Source organism: Heterocephalus glaber, unplaced genomic scaffold (genome assembly GCF_053883595.1).
Source record: "Heterocephalus glaber isolate CG9 unplaced genomic scaffold, H.glaber_assembly_v1.0 deba00000621, whole genome shotgun sequence".
Taxonomy (NCBI): Eukaryota; Metazoa; Chordata; class Mammalia; order Rodentia; family Bathyergidae; genus Heterocephalus; species Heterocephalus glaber.
In genome coordinates, this window is record NW_028258153.1 from 7,690,376 (window position 1) to 7,710,954 (window position 20,579).

General features: G+C 41.6%; 1 long non-coding RNA gene across 1 annotated transcript in view; it reads right to left on the reverse strand.

The window, feature by feature from the left end:
• LOC110345737 (uncharacterized) overlaps positions 1 to 20,579 on the reverse strand; it is a 40,849-nt gene that overhangs the window by 16,887 nt on the left and 3,383 nt on the right. The window contains exon 2 of the long non-coding RNA XR_015449156.1: positions 5,825 to 5,905. This is a non-coding gene — a long non-coding RNA (uncharacterized LOC110345737). The remainder of the gene's footprint in view (positions 1 to 5,824; positions 5,906 to 20,579) is intronic.

The window sequence follows — 20,579 nt, forward strand, 5'->3', positions numbered from 1 at the left end:
AACTGATGGCCCTATGCATTCATGCCCCAAATGAATGAGAGGTGATGCATGTAGAGAAGATGCCAAGGACCGTCCACCAGCATAATTCTTTCCTTAGCAGAGTGGATGGTTTGACATAGTTATCTCTACTCTCCGCCCTGGCCCCTCCTTTTCTGGTGAATAGGGTCACTGTGACTCCAGAAAGGAGACTGCTGGTTGGGTGCGGCAGGCAACCGGGATGTGACCTGGCCTCATTAACACCATGCTCTAAGCAGCTGAGCCAATCAGCCTGCCTCTGTCTTCCTGGAAACTCTTAGCACCCACTGTCTCCCAAATTAGAGCATCCCACCCATCAGTGTTCCTGTTGGATCAAGACAGAAACATCATGGTAGAAAGGCATGGTAGAAGAAAGCTTCAAACCTTGTGGAAACCAGGAAGCAAAGAGGGAAGGGAGGAACCGCGGGGGGGGGGGGAGATAGAGCCTCCAAAGACAAGGTCACCTTTTCCAACCAGGTCCACCTCCTAAGAGCACATTTAGCTATGAACTCATCAATGGATGAACTCACCGATGAGTGTAGCTCCGCCATGATCTATTGACCTTTCAAAAGCCCCAGCTCTGAACATATGAGACTTTGGGGGAACATTTTACATCTAAGCCTCTCCTCTAAGTGTGGGTGTTGAATATCATGTTTCAACAACTAGGGTGAATAGGAAAGGATGGTAGTGGAGTGTCCCTGGATCCTTGGGACAGTGATTATTTACCAGCTAGTAAAGAAAAATTCAGTATTCTATCAGGCAGAACATCTATATTTGAACAGCTGCCACAGTTGTGATATAATTTGGAGGCCCCTGCTACTCATCTGCCCTAGATTTCTCTTATAGAAAATGGTAGTCTTCAGCTGGGAACTGAACTGATCCTACTGCTTTAGTGGTGGCCTGAATAAAATGCACTGGAAAGGCAAATGTTTTTTGTTGAAAAAGTACACTAATCTAGATACCTTTGCAAGGAAGAAACTATCAGGCTCCTGGCCTACTATAACTACAGTTCTTGTGTTATTTGGAAATGAGAGAAAGTAACAGAAAAATGATAAGTAATGTCATCATGGAATCTCAGTATCATAAAGGAACTCACAAGTCATTCATTGAAGTTTTTTTTATGTACGAATAAGGATGTTAAGGCTCTGGGAGAGGAGATAATTTGCACACAGTCACACTTAGGAAAAAGATGCTAGAGAGAAATAGCAAGGAGAAAATAGGAAGAGAGAGGGCAGGTATGAAAAAGCAAGATGGGGAGATTGTTGTATGTGGTTGTCTAAGAATAAGAAAGTGAAATTACAATTCAAAGAACAAGCCTGTCCACTGCTTGGCTTCCAAAACCACCCAGAAATAATCGTTTGAGGTTTTCTTTAAGGAAATGGCAAATACTACATTAATATTAGTGTCATGATTAGTAAAATGTTCAGATGTGCTCATATGAAATTGTTGACATCAGTATACACTGCCTATTCTGTACGACACATGCAGCTCTCTGAATTTTAGTGACACTCCAACATCTGCTTCCTTTCTGAATTTAGGTCTCTCAGTGGGTTAATGCCCTCCTTTGGAGAGGGAAAATTTAATCTTAGTTGGGTGGATCTCTCTCTCGTAGATCAGTTGATGGATCAGCTTTATTGAAATTTGGAGAGTTTTACTGAAGCAGGTGCTGGGTTCTAAGCAAAGGCAGGCACCATGGAGAGTCCAGACTAAGAATAGGAAGACCTGGAGTTTGGCCCAGGCGTTGACACTAACCAGCTGTGTGACCTCGGACATGTCATGCCTCTCACTGTAAAACAAGCGGTCTGCACCAGATGACGTCCGAGCCTTGCCATCTTGAGGTTATGCTGGCGAAATGGGACTGACCTGCCCTGACTTCCTGCACAGTTAGCTGGTGAGCATGACGTGAGCTCACAGGGAGGAGCTGACAGGAAGACCAAGGGTGGAGCACTCTGGTAAAAGGTATCAGGGTTCAGAACAGCGTCACGCACTCACAGGAGTTGAAATGAGTGACCAGGCTGAGCTCTGGCACATTTTCACTGGAATGATCCAAATAACACATTGTTTTCCACCTTTAAGACCTGTGGAATAGCTAAACATTTAATTATGCACCATATAGGGAAAGATGAAACAGCCTGTGCCTATCTGCTAGCTCTGGAAACATGGGCTGTGGCCACCTCACGGAAGGGCAATTATCCGTATCCATCAGAAGGACAAACATACATTTCTCTGGCCTAGCAATTGCTCACCGCAATGCACAGAATAACCCCCTCTTCCAGTTCATGTGTTAAAACCTTAACCTCTAAGGTGATGGTATCAGGAAGTGAGGCCTTTGGGAGGTGATTTGTTCATGAGAGTAGAGTACTCATAAATGAAATTTGCAGCTTTAATAGAAGAGAGACACTCAGCCCTTCTGTTTTGTGAGTACACAGCAAGAAGACACCATCTATGAACCAAGAAGTAGGCCCTAACCAGACACTGAATCTGCTGGCAGCTTGATCTTGAACTTCTCAGCCTCCAAAATTCTGAAAAACAAATTGCTCTGTTTTGTAAGATAGACAGTTTATGGTATTTTGTTATAACAGGCCAGATGGATTAAGAAACTCATTCAGGAAATCATCTGGCATTACACTAACATACCAATTGTGATACTTATAGCTGTTTTGATTCTAATAGCAAATAACTGAACACAATCTAAATGTTAATTAATAAGAGGCTAGTTAGTCAAATGGCTGTCCAAGAGCAATCTCTTCAGCTGTGAATTAATTGAGGAGTATTTTAATAGTAGGGGCCAATTTGTATAATAGATTAAGTGAAAAGCATAACCCATAGTAAAGAAATACTCAAAAAGATCACAATAAAATGATGTGGGAGTGCAAATTTCCAATTAAAAAAAAGAAAGAAAAAAAGGGTGGCAAAGAGGTACAGGAACCAACTGACAGAGATCCTAATAGCCACAACTGGAACAATCTGAGCAGAAAAATGAAGTACTATCAGATTATGCTATGGACCGAATTGTGTTTCCCAAAATTCACAAGTTAAAGCCAGCCAAGGTGACTATCTGAAGGTTGGGTTTTAGGAAGTGATTAAGGTTAAATGAAGCAATAGGGTAGGGACCTGATGCTACAGCATTAGTGCCCTCATAGGAAGAGAGAGAAGAGAGTTCCTTCTCTCTTTCTACTATTTAAAGAAAGACACAATGAGAAGGAGGCTGTCCATCACTCAGAAAGAATGCCCCCCCAAACCAAATGGGCCAACACCTTGATCTTGGACTTCCTGGCCTCCAGAACTGAGTGGTATTTTTTATGGTCACTTAAGTAGACTAATATACATTATAACACAAAATGCAAAATAATATTTGTTAGTAAATAATGCTACAAATAAGTAATTGAATAAAGAGGCAAATCTCTGTCCAAAGAACTCTACATAATTTGCACAGATATCCTCAAGATAGAATATAAATTTCACTCAAATATAGGCTGCATATAGCGACTCTCTTTAAAGAACAAGTATGCAAAGGGGGAAACAAAAAGTTAACTTTGTTGCAGAGGAGAAGCCTGCAATCACCTTCAGTCAGGTGACCAAGGTTTATGGATACCTTTGTTATAAAAAGGGTCCTTTATCTGTGGTTTTCTACTCATGACCAGTCTTCAAGAAAATCATCAAAGAAAGCCCAACTGAGAGACAGTCAACAAAATACTGTACCTGCTCAGTACTTTTCAAAATTGTCAAGGTTTTCAAAAAAGCAAGAAAAGTCTGAGAAACTGCTACATAAAACAGGAACCTAAGAGGACACAAGGACTTAGTGTGTTATCTGGATATGATCCTGTGACAGGAAAGGACATGAGGTAAAAAAAAATTGAATTCTGAATGAAGTATAGACTTTCAGTAAAAATAATGTATCGTTATTGGTTCATTAATTGTAACAAATGCACGTTACTGATGTTAAGACAGTATTAGTAGGGGAAACCATTATGGTGGGTGATGGGAATTCTGTGCTATCATTGAAACTTTTCTGTAAATCTAAAACTATTCTACAATTAAAATTTCATAAAAACAGTGCAGAGCAATAAGTTTTATTGCTTGCTATCTTGTATTTTTAAAGCAGAAAAAGGAGGTAGAAAGGAGGAAAAAAAAAACCCAAATACCTCTGAGAAAATGCACAAAACTGGAGAGGAACAGAGTAAATAAGACTTTTTGTGGTATTTGCTTTCATACATTCTGAATATTGTTCAATGGGGATATGCATTTCTTAATAAAATTAAATATTAAAAATATTAGAGACCCCGACTAAGAACCATTCTCCACAGTGGTACAAGAGGAGAAGAAACCACCTCAGGGCTCTCTGCAAACTCAAGGCTGTGAATGACCCTAATCTGTGACTCTCTAATCCATGTGGACGGTGGGCACTTTCTGTAAATGGACACTGGCATGTGCAGTGAGTTGCTGCCAGGAAAGGTGACAGAGCTTCAGAGGCTTCCTCAGATCGAGACACACAGGACTCGGCATCTGGAGAAGGGAGTTGAGGGACTGAGGGGGAAGGAGCAAAGTGAGATTTAAAACCAGTCACAGGTCAGGCCACTGGTCCATATGGTCCCACCTGTTTTCAAGCTTCCTCATGCTTCTGTCCCCAGGAAGCGATGTGACAACAGTGTTAATTGGAAATCAGGATTTGGGTGTAGGAAAGATATGCCTTATATCTATGTACAGTCCTTAACTTGGAGCTCTGTGAACCACTTGGGAGTTTCATGGTTTTTGTTGTTGTTGTCTAATTTATATATTCACAAGTATTTTAACCTGTTTTGTATTACTATTTATTTTGTTGAAGTAGTTTTCAAACATTTCCTATGCTTCAGCCTGGAAGCTTTAGTGTGGAGAGTTTTGTGGACAAGGTCATAATTCTTCCATCATCCACATAGTGTATTTGGGTCCTGATTAATTAAGTATTCAATACATCTGGGCACCTTCCTGTATTGTTCTCCAGAGACAGCAAAGCAAGAGGCTGTGCCCTCCGCATAATCAGCACACTCCTCAGGGAGGAAGTGTGCCTGTGCATCGGGTACATCCTGCAGCCAGCTTCGGGACAGACGAACAACTACTCCATTGTTCCAAACTAACCATACTATTCTATCCCCCAACTTCTGCAGGAGTGTATTTGGTAGCTGAGGGGAGCATAGAAGTTTTCATCTCAAATCAAGACACTTTCAAGAGTGAAAGTGTGATGATGTTAATGGTACTGTGGGACATCAGGGGTAAATGGGGGCTACCCCAGGGCAAACCAGGATGTAAGGTCAGGCCACTTGTGTCACTTGTTATGCCTGAAAGAAGAGAACAAAAAGCACATACCTAAATATCCAAAATCTATACAGGAGACTAAGAAAGTATTCAATAAATACGTACTGTCTTTCTGGTATGATATGGCAGCTGTGGAGAGCTGGCTTCAGTCTCAGTCCCTAAACTCTGGATCCTGGATCACATCTTTTTTCTCTCCCTGGACACCTTCCCACACCACGAGGGGCCTTGCAGGCACATGTGCAGACAAACCAGCTCATGTTCTAAGCTCTGTTCCTGCTTTCAGAAATAGAAATAGCTGCCTCTTAGCCAGCCCCTGTGTGAGAAGTACACTCCTTCCTTGGGAAGAGAATTCTGGGGTCCCCTGTACACAAGGGTGTGGTCTAGAAGGTGGAGCACCAGCAGGGGTGGGCTTGGTCCTCTGATCTTGCAGATTCCTCACCCTCTGCGGAGGGGGATGACCAAAGGGAGACAGAGCAGCAGTCTGAAAAGTGTGGGGCCCAGGCCAAGGTCTTCTTACCTGGTGCTAACAGGCTCAATTGCAGCCCTCCAAATCCATCAAGTGAAGCTTTACCTCCCGAGGTGACTCTGTCCACACCACCTTAAGGAGGTAAAATTAAATTTAAAAAATTACATTAAAGTTATAAGGGTAGGACCCTAAGCCCAGAGGACTGGTGCCTTTGTAAGAGGAAGATATACAAAAGATCTCTCTCCACACAATGCAAAGAAAAGAAAAGAAGAGAAAAAGCCATGTGATAACACAGCCAAAAGGCAAGGAGAGAGGTCTGACCAGAATTTAACTCAAATGTAACTCAAGATCCTTGATCTTGGACTTCCAACCTCTCATGAGACATTTCAGTTGTCTAAAACCCCCATTGGAGGTACTTTGCTGTGGCAGCCTGAGCAGACTAATAGACCTGGGAAGGAGTACAATTCTGTTCAGAATCATCCCAATTTTAGATAAGCTCTTTGCCTTGAGACTAAACCCTTGAAGCAGGAGACCTAGATTAAGCAAGAGAGAGGAGGTAGAAGAAAGCAAGCTGAAGGGTCCAAAGCATGGAGCACTGTTGGGAAGACTGAGCCTGCAGGGCATTGTTCATTCATTTTTGCACCCATTTAACAATCACGTGTTAAATTCCTCCTAGTCCAGGCCTTGGCCTAGGCAGTAGAAACACAGTTTGAAAAAGTAAAGTCCTTGCATTCAGTTGACCTACTTTCTAGTAAGATCACAGTGGTAGTGTTAGCATAGTTTTTTTGAAAGCCTAAAGAGTGGGATGCACAACACCCTTTTGGAAAAGCTTGCTGGCCCAGGGATCCCTCAACTTCATTCTCCATATGTTCTTCATCCCAGAGGAGGACCCAAGAGGCTGGGGCTTCCCTGCATTGCCTTTGTGACTGCCTCTCCCCTGACACCTCCTGCAGTTGCCAGAAGAGGAGTGTGATAAGTCCTTGCAGCTTCTGAGCTCAGCTGGGCCCCAGATGTGGCTCTGGAAAGTGGCATGATTGGGAGGTCGCAGAGAGGTGAGCTCACACAAGCCCTCTAATTCCCAGATCTGCCTGTGAAGGGGTCAGGTCAGTGCAGCAGCTTCAGGGTGGGAGGTTTCAGCTTCCTGAACATCCCGAGCAGGCATAAATGCCTCTGATCCTCTACCTCTCAGTCAATGGACCAAAGTCTTCCTGGATTCGCAGGCTGCTTAATATATCTGGGACCAAGTTTGATTTTTACCAGCCTAAGAGGGATTGCTCAGGACTTTCTTTTCTTTTAAAAAGAAAGGAAAAATTGAACTTTCCCCGTCTCTTTCCTCCTACTCCTTTGTCACTCTCTTGGCAAGCTATGTGGCTTCTCTTCTGGAGCTCAATTCAGTGCCTTCCAGATGGCATTATTATGAGTCAGGATTTGGGTAACATGTGAATCTCAGGGCCTTAACCCTAAAGCCAGACTGATTAGCATTGATTAACTATATAAAAATTCTAAAAGCATCTGTTATATTTTCGATTTCTCCTATCTCACCTCTTTGTATTGTCTGCCCTTTTGAAATCTATAAATGTACGGATTGGTCACATACCAGAACTTGTCTCTGGGTTTTCAAGGTACGGAAATTAGAGGAAAAAGAACCCAAAACTTTCAGCTTCTACTTCCAAGGCAGATGAATAAAATGAAGGAGGAATGAGAGAGTATTATATTCAACTCTTAACAGTATCTTGACCATGAGACTAGCTTTCAAAATGTTCTGAATATGGGTTTGAATTTCTTCTTTATGGAAATTTTAAACCAACAAATCGCTAATACAAAATTATTTTTTTAAATAACCCTCCAAAATACTAAAGGAAGGATCAAATCTCATATTTTTATGGCCACCTTTAACTGAAAGGGTGAGCAGTAGCTTGTGATTCTGAATGGGGTTGTCCGTCAGTCCTTGAGTTCATTTTCACTCTGGCTGCCTGATTGTCTCCTTCCTCAATTTGGGGGTAAAATTATGGTTGTCTTTTAGTTCTAACAGAATTAGTGTAAAAGGGCTATGCAAGCAGATTCTGCTTATGGAATGGAGTTAATGGAGAAAGTTAATATCTGAACGGACTGGATTGAAAGGACCTTTTGTACTTTCACACACCTGCACTGTTCGTTTCATGGAACCATAAAGTCTTCCTCTTGCTTGTTCTTGAAGAGTCTTAGGGCCAGAATTTAGCTGTGAATCTTCAGTGGCTGGATCCAAAATCCCCATACTCAGATCTGATCCCCACCCAGTCCCTGGATCTAAAATGAGTGCTTTCCCAGTATGTGTCAGCATGGTCTCTCTGGCTCTTCACTCACTCAGTGGGTTGGTTTTTGGCTAGTGATGCTGGAAGCCTCAGGGGCAGGAGAAGAGATGGCACTAGACAGCCTTCACAAATTCCCTAGGAGGCTAGGCGTGGCACAAATCTGCAGGATACAGGGGCTATTGTTACTGAGATGCCTTATCTTGACTTAGCTGAGGATCCTGACCCTGTGTCTTTTCCCAGCCCTAAAAATCTCCTAAAATTTTCCCTCCGCCACAGATCCCTGCAAAAGGAACCCAAGAGAACAGGATAGTGTGGGAGCTCTTGTTATTCAAACGTGCTCACTCAAAATACATGGCATTTATCATTATCGGGTATCTACCCAAATGGCAAGACAGAGCATGTGTTACAAGGCACCAGGCTGAGAAAATAAACAGAAAAGTGACAAGCTAATCACTAGTGAACTTGTGCAGAATCTTGCAATAAAAATATCGGGGGTGGGAGCAAGCTATTTTCACTTGAGTAAAACTTGTTTTATCTTTTTAAAATGTGAAAGTCACATCAATTTTGTTTCTGTGCCTAGGTCTCTTAGTGTCTTAATCCAACCCTGCTTATCATGGAAACATCACCAGTTCAGAGGTTCTTGCAAATGGAGTAGGCTTAGCTGTTCTAACTGGTTGTGTGACCTTGGTCATGAAGCATAACTTCTCTGAACCTTAGTTTCTCTTTCATGTCAAATAAAAAATTGGCTTCAATGTTTAAAATCCCTTTTGTCTCTGAAAGTCCACGATGATATAGCTTTATAGCAATAGATATCCCCAAGCATAGGTGGTACCCAAACTTTTTTCCCTCAGGCATCAGTTTAATGGAAGAAAATTTTTTTCCATAGATGAGGTTTGGTTGGTGGTTCTGGGTTAGATTCTCACAGGGAGCACACAACCTAGATCCCTCAAATGTGCAGTTCACAGTAGCACTCACTTTCCCGTGAAGAATCTAATGCTGCTGCTGATGTGACAAGAGACAGGCAGAGCCCAGGAGGTCATGTGGGGAATGTGGAGTGGCTGTAAATACAGATGAATCTTTGCTGGCCTATCCCACCACTCACTTGCCACTATGCGGCTCGGTTCCTAACAGGCCGATGGGTACCAGTCCACGGCCAGGGGTTTGGACATTTGCTGTACATAAACCAGCTGAAGTCTAAGTCAACTTATTGCAGATAGGTAAGTTAATTATATATCTTATAGGCAGTTAGACAAGGCCAGCCCAGGAGGAGCCAACATGGAGGACAGTCAAGGAGTCAACCTGGAGGACAGTGAAGACACATTCACTGAAGGCCAAAATTGTAAAAGAAGAGAAACTACTACACCCAAGTAGGATGAATAGCAGTGATTGATATTCTAAACAGGTATCAATCACCTGGGTGGGGGATCAAGTTCTTAACCCAGCCTTTCCCAGAAATATCCCTGACTCTCACCCTTACTGAAAATCCTTGTATGCTTCCTTCATGACTTGCTCCTCCATTCGACCCCCATTTAACCAGTATTGCCTGGGTGACTGTACTTGTAATGTTATTGATTGGTCATGGTTTTGTCCCACCTCATGCCCACCTTGTAAATTTCCATTGGGTCTTACAGTTTCATCCCACTTCGTACCCGCCTCACCACATGGCTTTACTGTATAACACATCTTTGAAAAGTGGGGTGGGTGGGCAACCCACTTTCTGGTCCCCCTTCTGTCTCTCTTAGGCAGAAGCTTTCTTTCTCCCAATAAATTTTTCCTACTCTTAACCTCTGTTGTTCCTAGAATTCATTCTTCGATTTTAGAGAACACGAACTCACGTTTCAGATATCTAGTAGGTTTGGGAGTTACATCTCTTCTCCGTTTATCAAATTGGTTCCATTCTAGACAACTGATTGCTGTCATTGTGGCTGGAAGCCTTAGAAGTCTCAGGTGGGACAGAAGTGAAGCTCTGGTATGTACCTTTGAATGGCTGCTCCTGCGGAAAGTGGTGCTTAATTGTAGCTTGAAGTAGGAGGGACTCTCTAGGGCTTGGGTACTCAACACAGCCGTGAACCGGTAAGAGAACCATGTTCCCAGGCAAGAGGCTGGTGGAAATGAGACACTAGACCCACATTTGCACAATTCCTGGAATGCATAGCTCTAAGTCAACTCAGTCATTGAAAAAAATGGAATGCACCTTCCCTGGCCTCCTTTCCAGGTCTTGCCTGCCACCCCCAAAACAATCCTGGTGGGAGCCTGCTTGGGCAGTGACCTTTTGGGGAATGCAATAAATCCCACCCTGCAGGTAATCTCTGAAAAGCCTTCAGGCTTTGGAGTCTTGTGATGCCTGTGAAAACCTGGGGTCTTGGGAAAGGAGTGGTTTCCAGGGAATTAGTCACAATCTTGCCTGTAATCAAAGACCTTCAGTCTTTAGCTGTGCCTGGGGTGTGGGAGGCAGGCAGTGCACAGAAGACACCAGAAGCAGGAAAGAGCAGCAACCTCATAGTGCTGTATCACCACTTTGTATGTAGTTGGGAAGAGGTGTGGATGGTTTCTACCAAAATCATCTGAAAAGACTTCCTAGAGGCTGGAGGTTGGAAGTGTTTTAAAGAAGGAGGAGGCTGGGTATGGTGATACGCACATGTGGTCCCAGCAGTCCCAGAATCTGGGGTGGGAGGATTGTGAGAAGCTGGAGGATTTTAAGTTTGAGGTTATCATGGGTTACATAAAAAGTTCAAGGCTGCCCTGGACTACACAGTGAGACTTAGTCTGAAAAAAGAGAGGGGCAGCAGGCAGCTAGGTAGAGGTGAGATAAGAAGAGGTGTTCCCTCTCTGCAGGCAAAACCAAACTCATTAGTTGCCTAAATGCTAGAGGTTGCGACCTGTGTAGTGGCTCAGTGGGTGGTCTTGCTGTTGTGAAAATTACCTATTGACCCCCCAAGAGAAAGCAGTGGGTGTGTTGCCCCCAGGTTTGGGCTGCTCAGAGGGCTCTCTTCAATCCAGGGCAGGAGGTAGCCAGAGACCTCAACCACAGGATGGGGAGTCAGGCCCACAAGGCAGGCTGTAGTCTGCAAGCCTCTGGGCTGCTCACATCTGCCCCCCTCTCTCCCCCTACTCTCCAAGGCCTTACAGAACAAGCACTCTTCCCATCAGATGCTTTAAATCTGCTTTCCCTTCCTAATTGAAGACAGCTTTTCTTTTTACTGAGAGAAGAGGAACATGCCCTGCAGCCCTTTCCCTCCTTTTGTCTCCTCTCTCCTTCCTCTGGGGTAGGAAAGCTCTCCATTTGCAGGCGTGGTGGGAGGTGGATAGGTCATCCAGCCCCTTCCCAGCAGAAAGTATTCTCAGAAGGAAGCCAGCCCCTTTTTCCCGGTAGGAGGAATGTGGTCCTCACCACATGTCCCCCACCCCTCACCCCTACGGGCACTCACCACCTTCAGGTAGCTGCAGACCCCTTCCTTCCAGAGCACTCCACTTTCCAACAGTCATCAGGGAACAATGCCCCTTTGCCCTGGACCAGACTTCTTTCTCTGGAAAGCCCTGAGTCCAGTCAGAGAAACCATTCACTCTTCTCTCTGAGCATGACTGCAACCACAGAATTAGTGATTACTGTAGGGTAACACCAGTCAGTCCCCTGGGGCAACAAATTAGCATCAGAAACCCTTTCACTTCCTCAGTGGATCTGCATTTACTTGCCCTGGGGCTTCTGTGCCTTGAGTTTGATTCTGGAGATCAGAAGGCAAAGCAAAAGACCCTTGTAGAGCACAGGTTGGGTAGCAAACTTTGGTTTCATTAGTACCCTACATTTTCCAGACCACCCAAACCTAGGGATAAAAATAGAATCCCAAGAGCACACACAGTATTTCTCCAAGAAAGTACACTCTGTTGTGTGAAAATTTAAGATCTCTCTCAAATTTCTTCCAGTAGTCGTGCGTTTCTGTCTTCCTTGGTATCTGGTCAACAGCCTCTGGGGGTGTGTCCCGTTTACTCTGCAAACACTTGTGACATCTGGTGCTTTTATCTTCTCCTACCCTAGCTCATGTAGGGCAATGACTCCAGTCACTGCTGATGTGTGCCTAAAACATTCAGTTCCTGCCAGTGTCCAGTGCCAAGGTCCTTAATGCCTATGGGATGACATCCTTGTCCATTACTACAGAAAATGCTGGCAGAGATTCTGCTGATGGCCTGCAAAGTAATATCCTGGTCCATTTTTTTGTGCCTTGCTATATAGTAGGCCCCACAAAATCACAATGACTGGTAGCCAAGGTAGATAGAGCCTTCCCTTTCCACCAGAACCAGCAGTGCCATATCCTGATAGCAAACACATGTGCCCTGACACTAACTTTAGTGACAACTTCTGTGGTTCCTTGTGTAAATACCTGGGTAGAGTGAGCCTCATACATTTTATACATATGCCTTACCTCATGGATAATTCCAATTTAATTTACGCTGAAAATGACTCAGAATTACTATGACAGTGCTAGTTAAATGTTTGGGGTTGAATCCTGGGTCTGCCACTCACTATCTCCCAGCCTTTATTATCTCATAAATAAAAATGGATATACTAGTTCCTATGTCACTGTGTTGTGTTGAAGGCAATGTATGGGAGTTCATCTACTGTTTAGAATGCAGTCAGTAAATGCTGACCGTTATAATCATCATTACTTTTTTTTTTCTTTAAAGAGCAAGAGCTGAAATGAAGAGGACTAGGGTAGCTTATCCAAGATCATGCAGCCAGTGGATGGTAAAGCCAATACAACCCATCTCCAGGCATCCACCTCCCATTTGAGTCAGCTTGAATACATCACCTTCTTTCTCACAGGTGAGCTTCCACCTGAGTTATATTTGCTTGGCAGTTTTCTTCTATTTTATGGTACTGATGAGACCCTAGCTGAAAGGACTTAGTGGACAAACAAAGCCAAGGAAAGACATGTAGAGGCACTGGACTACAAATTCTAGTGAAGCAAAGGGAATTGTTCATTCATCCTTCTATGGTGGCCAGTGTCTTCAGGTCCTCATTTTATGAAGAAGACAATGCATTGATGATTATTACACCCTTAGTTGAAAAGGCCATACTTGAGAACATCAAAAAAAGAAGGAACTTGCCTATATGACACAACTAGATCCAGGCAGAGCTGGAATAGAAGCTAGGTCTCATGCCTATTTTAATGTGATCTGGAATGTTTTCTTAAGGCTCCAGAGACAGGCCTTGAAAAGGAACACACTTCCCTGCATGTCAGTGCCATACAAGGTGGGCTGGTAGTGATAAAGGGGGAAGAGATGTAACTCCCACACCTACTAGATATCTGAAATGTGAGTTTGTGTTCTCTAAAATTGAAGAAGGAATTCTAGGAACAACAGAGGTTAAGAGTAGGAAAAATTTATCAGGAGAAAGAAAGCTTTGTCTTGAAATCCAGCAGCCACAGAGGAGGGAAGTGTCTTGAATCAAACTGCATTATTTCTCAGAAGCAGGGCAGTGGAGAAGGAACAAGAGTGCCTCTAAGTATGGCACAAGAACTAAATCTCAGGTGTAGAAGGAAAATTAAGATCAAGAGCTTTTCCAGAGTGGATCTTCAATCCTTAGCAAAATACGTCTCCAGAGACAAAAGCTATGATTCACTCCTACTCCACTGCCAAGCAAAAAATTCAAACCAATAAGCAAAGAACCCAAATGGTTGCTTTTTGTCTCTTGAAAGAGAATGGAAGTGTTCTAACTATATTGTTTAGGGCTTACCCTTTTAATGAATTACTCTGAATCTATAATATCTAATTTATGATTGAAATAATCTGTTGAGCACCTTCCTGATGTTGTAGAAACACTCCCCAAGCCATGTCTCACCTTTTATTAACATACAAACTGAAATGGTGTCCTGTAGTTAGGGACTTAGAAGTGCTTGTTTGCGCTTCTAGAGTTTGGTCTGGGAATGAGGTTCCCAGGTGTCTGTCTCTTGGGTTTTTCTACGAACTAATAGAGGGGCCACACAATCTTACTATATCCTGCTATCTGAAGGCCACAAAAGCCTGTAATTTCCAGGAATCTCCTTAGCTGTTTTACAGTCTTGGGCTGTGGAAAGGAAAGAATTGGTTTAATTCTTTCTTCCCCCAGTCTTTGGGTTCCCTTAGATATAATAAGGCCTAAATATTTTACCTCGAGGCAGCAAAGTTGAGCCTTAGATCTAGAACTATTATAACCCTTGCCTGTTAGAAAATTCAGCAGAGCAGATGTCTTGGCTAGAAAGCTCTTCTGAGGGAGCACATAACAGCATACCATCTACATATTGCAAGACCGTGACTTGGGAAAAACTGTAATATTTTCTTTTATCAAATCAGGATGTAGGGATGTCCTATTTTTCCTGATAAATAGTTGACAATTTAAAATAATTGAAGGACGTGGTTCTCATGTTTTTTAGATATTCAAGAATACATGCCTGAAAATGTCTTCTATTTAATCTCTTATCTGATTGGCAGGCCAGTGGGGGTCTTGTATAGCAACTGCTTGTGTTCTACTAGAAACCAGTTGTTCCCCTGGCTGCCTGTCTTTTTGAGCATCCAAAATTAAAATATCTCTCTATATGTAGTAGCAGCTTATAATACTACTTGTCTCTCATTAGAAATCAATGTTTGATTTAAAAGCAACATTACATCTTTTTAATCTAGTCCATAGGTCTGAGTAAGTCCTCTAAAGACCTCAATGTACATATCAGGGTCATCTGAAAATTTTTAAGTCTCATTTGATCTGTCTAAGATTACTGAGAGAAAAAGACACATGAACACAGGTAGTCCCATATTTGCCATTTATCTCCTGCAACGGATATTGTCTTTGAGAGACCTCAACAGTTTAGCTAAGGATGGATACAGCTTCATGGAGATTAATGATAGCTGGCCTAGAAATTCTCCCCTCAGCACCTGGTAATTAGGGGGAGGAGTAGCCTAAGACTTAGAGGTACTGAATGCCTTAAGGGTGAGGTGTGTCTCATTTTTCTATGGCCCACATTTACATTTGAACACAAGCAAGAATTACTTCTTAATGTAAAGAAAATCTCAACATAAGATGATTTTGACCATTTTCTCTCTTTTACAGTATAATTCTAATTGTGAGATAGCATCATAGTACTTTCCTCTGTGTACTTGGCTTTAGGAGGTAGTCACACCACACATGGATGTAGAGAAATACTAAATTGCTCCTTAATATATTCCAAAGGAGTAAGAGGTTCAGATATACAGTCCCAATTTGAAACAAGAGAAATAAATATGACATCCCATAAGTCTCTGCTTGATTCCTGTGCCCCCTAGGACATCCCTAGGGCATCCCCCAATATTTATACTACTCCAGGGTAGGTAGCTACCATCTGGAGAGAGAACCAGAAAATAAAACTGAACTGGACTATCTATCCTTTACCAGCACACGATCTTATCTTCCTCAGGTAACTCATATCCTTACTCCAGTAGGTACTCTTAAAGCACAACTTATAATTGACTTCAGCCATAACAATCATGTTTAGAGAAGGAAGTATTGCTAGCAAACCAAGAGATTTAAACCACTGCTTTTTAGTTCCTTGAAAGAGAGAGGAAAATAAGTCAACAGTTAAATTAGGGCACTTTTCCTGTAAAAGAGATCACCTCCAGAGATTGTTCAGAGATTCTGCCCTGGGCCCTAGGGCAGAGAAAGCTCTAAGAAATTTCTGTTGTCTATCCAGTCATTTAGGCAACTTTTATTAGCAAGACAAGGCTACTACTTTAAGTTCCATTTTAAATTTACTAAGTATTTGAAACTCATAGGTCTTTTTAGCAGCTGCAATCTACATAGTAAAGGCATCTTTATTAACTTCCTACTGGGAAACATGAAGGAAGAGAAAGACTGACCAAATCAGTCTCATATTCTAATTAACATGTAAAAACACAAATTCAAGTTACTGATTGTTATTTTTCCCTAGTGCAAGACAAAACAGTTGTTTCGAGTTGCCTTAGTCTGACTTTCTGGAAGGAGGAGTGGTCTGACTACTAGGGATTCTGAAATGAACTCCCAACAAGTTGGAGAAAAGTTTAAGGGGAGTTTTAACTCGGTAGCAGAGAGAAAAAGTCCAAATAAAGCTCAAGCTGGTTAAACATCCAAAAAAAAAAAAAAAAAAATCACCATATAGCATTTTATAAGTCCACAGTCAACCTTCCAAAGTGTATAACCTATCAGAAAAGGCATTTTTCTCCCATACACACATAAATGATGAAGACCATACCTAGGGGGGAGAAAAGGTTCAGGTAGTTTTTACTCTATCAAAGAATTGTTTTGCACATTTGTCTGGCAGTCTTACTAGTAGTAGAGAAAGCAGTCCAAACCTGTAGCTCAACTCTTAATGGAGGCTTAAGAAAGGGTTCTGACAGCATCGTTTCAGATCACTCTGAGACAGAGGATATCTGCTGACAGAGTTCCCCTTTCACCTCCCGAAGGAGTCCAGATAGGGACAAAATGTGGAGATTTTCTGCTGATTACCCAGATGGACTGTCTGGAGCTAGTTTCTTCTGAGGGACCTTTTGGGTATCTGCCAGAAGGTAGCCCTGACAGTTGTCACCTCAGTTTCTGCTAGTTCCATGCAATCAGAGATCTGTCTCCAAAAGGAACCCAATTGCCTATCTGGTCAACATTCCACCCACCATTGGTGTCAATGGGAGTGGGGATTCAACAGAAGGCAACTAGAGAAACCTGTCCTCTGGTTTGAGAGTGGCAGCTGCCCTAAAGGCAATTACTAGCTGGCCGAGTAACCACCATTTGGCATTCTATAAGGGACAGATAAAAGCTTGAACTGTCTTTATTTGAGACAATTTTATGAGACCCATTTTATAACATCTTTAAGCAACTAAGTCCAAATGAACACGTACAAAACAAGAGTAAAATGTAATTTTAACAAAAGACAATGCATAAGAAAAACAAGAAATTTGCAAACATTTAAAACACACTACTTAGAATTAAGACACTTTTGAAACAAAAGCCAAAACAAAGGACTGAATTTATGAAACAGAAACCATAATCTGTGAGACAAATAGCCAGAGCCAATGAAACAAAAAGTTACATTCTATGAAGTAAAAAGACCAAAGTTAGAACTTGTGGAACAAGAGCAAACTCTTACCTCTGACCAGTAATCTCAGCGGGACCTCCAAAATGATATAGAGGGAAGAGATATAACTCCAAAACCTACCAGATATCTGAAATGTGAGTTCGTGTTTTCTAAAATCGAAGAATGAATTCTAGGAACAATGGAGGTTAAGAGTAGGAAAAATTTATTGGGAGAAAGAAAGCTTCTGCCTAAGAGAGACAGAAGGGGGACCAGAAAGTGTGTTGCCCACCCACCCCACTTTTCAAAGATGTTTTATACAGTAAAGCCATGTGGTGAGGTGGGTACAAAGTGGGACAAAACTATAAATATAGGACCCAATGGAAATTGACAAGGTGGCCATGAGGTGGGACAAAACCATGACCAACCAATAAGATTAGAAGTACAGTCACCCAGGTAACATTGATTAAATGGGGATCAAATGAAAAGAGAAGTCACATACAAGGGATTTCCCATTTAGAATATCAATCACTGCTATCTATCTCTAGGGGAAGTAGTACTTCTTTTCCTTTTTATAATGCTTACCAGTGAATGTGCCTCAATTATTCTCCATGTTGGTTTCTTGCTGTGTTGGGCTCCTGGAGGGCTGGCACCTTAAGGAAGCCCCTGTCTACCTGCCAACAAGATATCTAATTAACTCACCTATCTATAATAGTAGCAGAGCCCAGGTGCATCAGGCTACAGACCAGACACAGGTAACCAGAGGGAAGTTAAGAAGCCCTTGCTCTTCTTTTCTTCTTGCTGTTGAATCTCAGGTCCCAAGGCATTGGGAGTGGGAGAAGATGTTCTCCAACAGGCTACCTTTTGAACAAAATAGACAGCTGCTTTCACAGTGTAAGGGAGGCTGGTTAGTTCTCAGAACTTCCCATGGTCATGAGAAGGGAGCTGATTCCTCATGATGAAGAGGTGAAGAACCAGACATGGCAGCTGATGTGCCCTGGAGGAGTTATTGAGACAAGCACCAAGAAGGAAATTGCAATGCCTTTTATGAACTCACCTCAGAAGCCACACAGTGACATTTTCGCCATATTCTAATCTTTAGGAGCAAGTTACTAAGTCCGGTTTGCACTTAATGGAAGATGAATTAAGCTCTAACTCTTGAGGGAAGAATACGAAAGAATTTGTAGATTTATTTTTAAATCATCATGTGCTCTATCTGCGCATGTGTTTGACATTACACCATTAATGAATTCAAGAGAAATAAGAGAATAATTTGTTTTCATATTCCAAACATTTTAAAATTATGTTAGTTATAAATTTGGGACAGCACTGTCCAGGAGTCAGAGGATCAGTTTCTATTTTATACCCCATTGCTGACATTCCATAAACCTTGGACATATCTCTTTCTGGGCTTTAGTTTCCTCATTCATTAAACGAGGTGCCTGCCTTTCAAACACATGATCTCGGGGAAACTAGATATGTACATGCAAAAGAATGATGCTGAACACTTACCTGTCAAATATTAACTCAGAATAGATAAAAGCCTTATAAAACCTAAAACTGTAGACCCCTTAGAAAAAGTTAGGGCAAAGATTTCATAACACTGGATTTGGCAATGACTTCTGGGATATGACACATGAAGGGCATAGTCAACAAAATTAAAAAAGACAAATTAAAAGTCATGAATGTTTAAAAATAATTCATGCATCAAAAAAAAGAGATAGCATAATAAAATGTCAACCCTTAGAATGAGAGAAAATGTTTGCAAATCACATATATGACAAGGGATTAATATCCAGATATGTAGAGAACTCTTACAATTCAGAAACAGAAAAATAAATAGACTGCTTTAAAAATGGTCCAAGGCCTCCAATAGGAGGCATAAAAAGAGGACACTGTAAAAGATCCTTAGCACACAAATCATTGGGTAAATGCAAGTCAAAATTACATGATTTTTAAAAAAGAACATGGATTAATTAATTTTACAATATAAAAAAATTACATGATGTCACATCTCACACTAGGTTAGCTATTGTCAAAAACAAAACAACAGGATACAAAATCCAATGACATTCTTCACAAAACTAGAAAAAACAAACCTAAAATTCATGTGGAAACACAAAAGACCAGAATAGCCAAAATAAATCTAAACAAAGAGCACAGATTGAGGCACCACAATATCTGATTTCAAATTATACTACAAAGCTAGAGTGACAATAACAGTCTTGTAGGGGCCCAAAACTAAACACGTAGACCATTGGAATATAACAGAGGACACAGAAACAGACTCAGTGACAGCCATCTGGTTCTTGACAAAGGAACCAGATACATATGTTGGAGAAAAGGCAGCCTCCTTTACAAATAGTACTGGGAAAACTGGATATCTAGATGTAGAAGATGGAAACTAGATGCCTATCTCTCAGCCTGCACAAAAATTAATTCAAAATGGATCAAAGAACTAGATATAAGACCTGAGACTTTGAAACTGCTAAATGAAAACATACGGGAAATACTTGCAGTCTTAAGCATAGGCAAAAACTTCATGAATAGGACTTCAATGCCACAGAAAATAATAGCAAGAATCAACAAATGGGATTGCATCAAATTAAAGTCTCTTCACAGCAAGCGAAACAACTAAGAAGAGAGAACCTACAAAATGAGAAAAATCTTCTAACAGAGGGTTAATATTTAGTATATAAAAAGAACTCACAAAACTTAACACCAAAACAATCACATAGCCCAATCAGTAAATGGGCAAATAAATTGAACATACTTCTCAAAAGAAGTACAAGTAGCCAATGAGTATATGAAAAAAAATGTTCAACATCTTTAGCCATTAGGGAAATGCAAATCAAAATTACATTGTGATGCCATCTCATCCCCATCAGAATGGCCATAAAGAATACAAGAAACAGGGCTGGGTATTTAGCTCAGTGGTTTTGCCGCCTGCTGCTCAAGCGCAAGGACCCGAGTTCAATCTCCAGTACCAAAAAAAAAAAAGAATACAAGAAACAATAAATGCTGGCGAGGATCCAAGGGTAAAGACCTCTCCCATACTGCTAGTGGGAAGGTAAATTGGTACTGCATGGCTTTTATGGAAATCAGTATGGAGGTTCCCAAAAAAACCTAAAAATAGAGCTACCATTTGATCCAGCTATACCCTTGGTTGGTGAGTATATACTCAAAGGTATAGGGGATACCTGCACACTCATATTTATTGTGGCACAATTCACAATAGCCAAGATATGGAACAGACCTAGGTGCCCTTCAACAAACAAATGTTCAAAAACAATGTGAGACATAAATATCAGAGTATTATTTGGTCATAAAGAAGAATACAATTATGTCATTTGTAGGAAAATGAATGGAACTGGAGATCATCATGTTAAGCAAAATAAGTCAGACCCAGAAAAGATAAGCACCATATTTTCTCCCTAATATGTAGAATCTAATAAAAGATGACATGAAAGT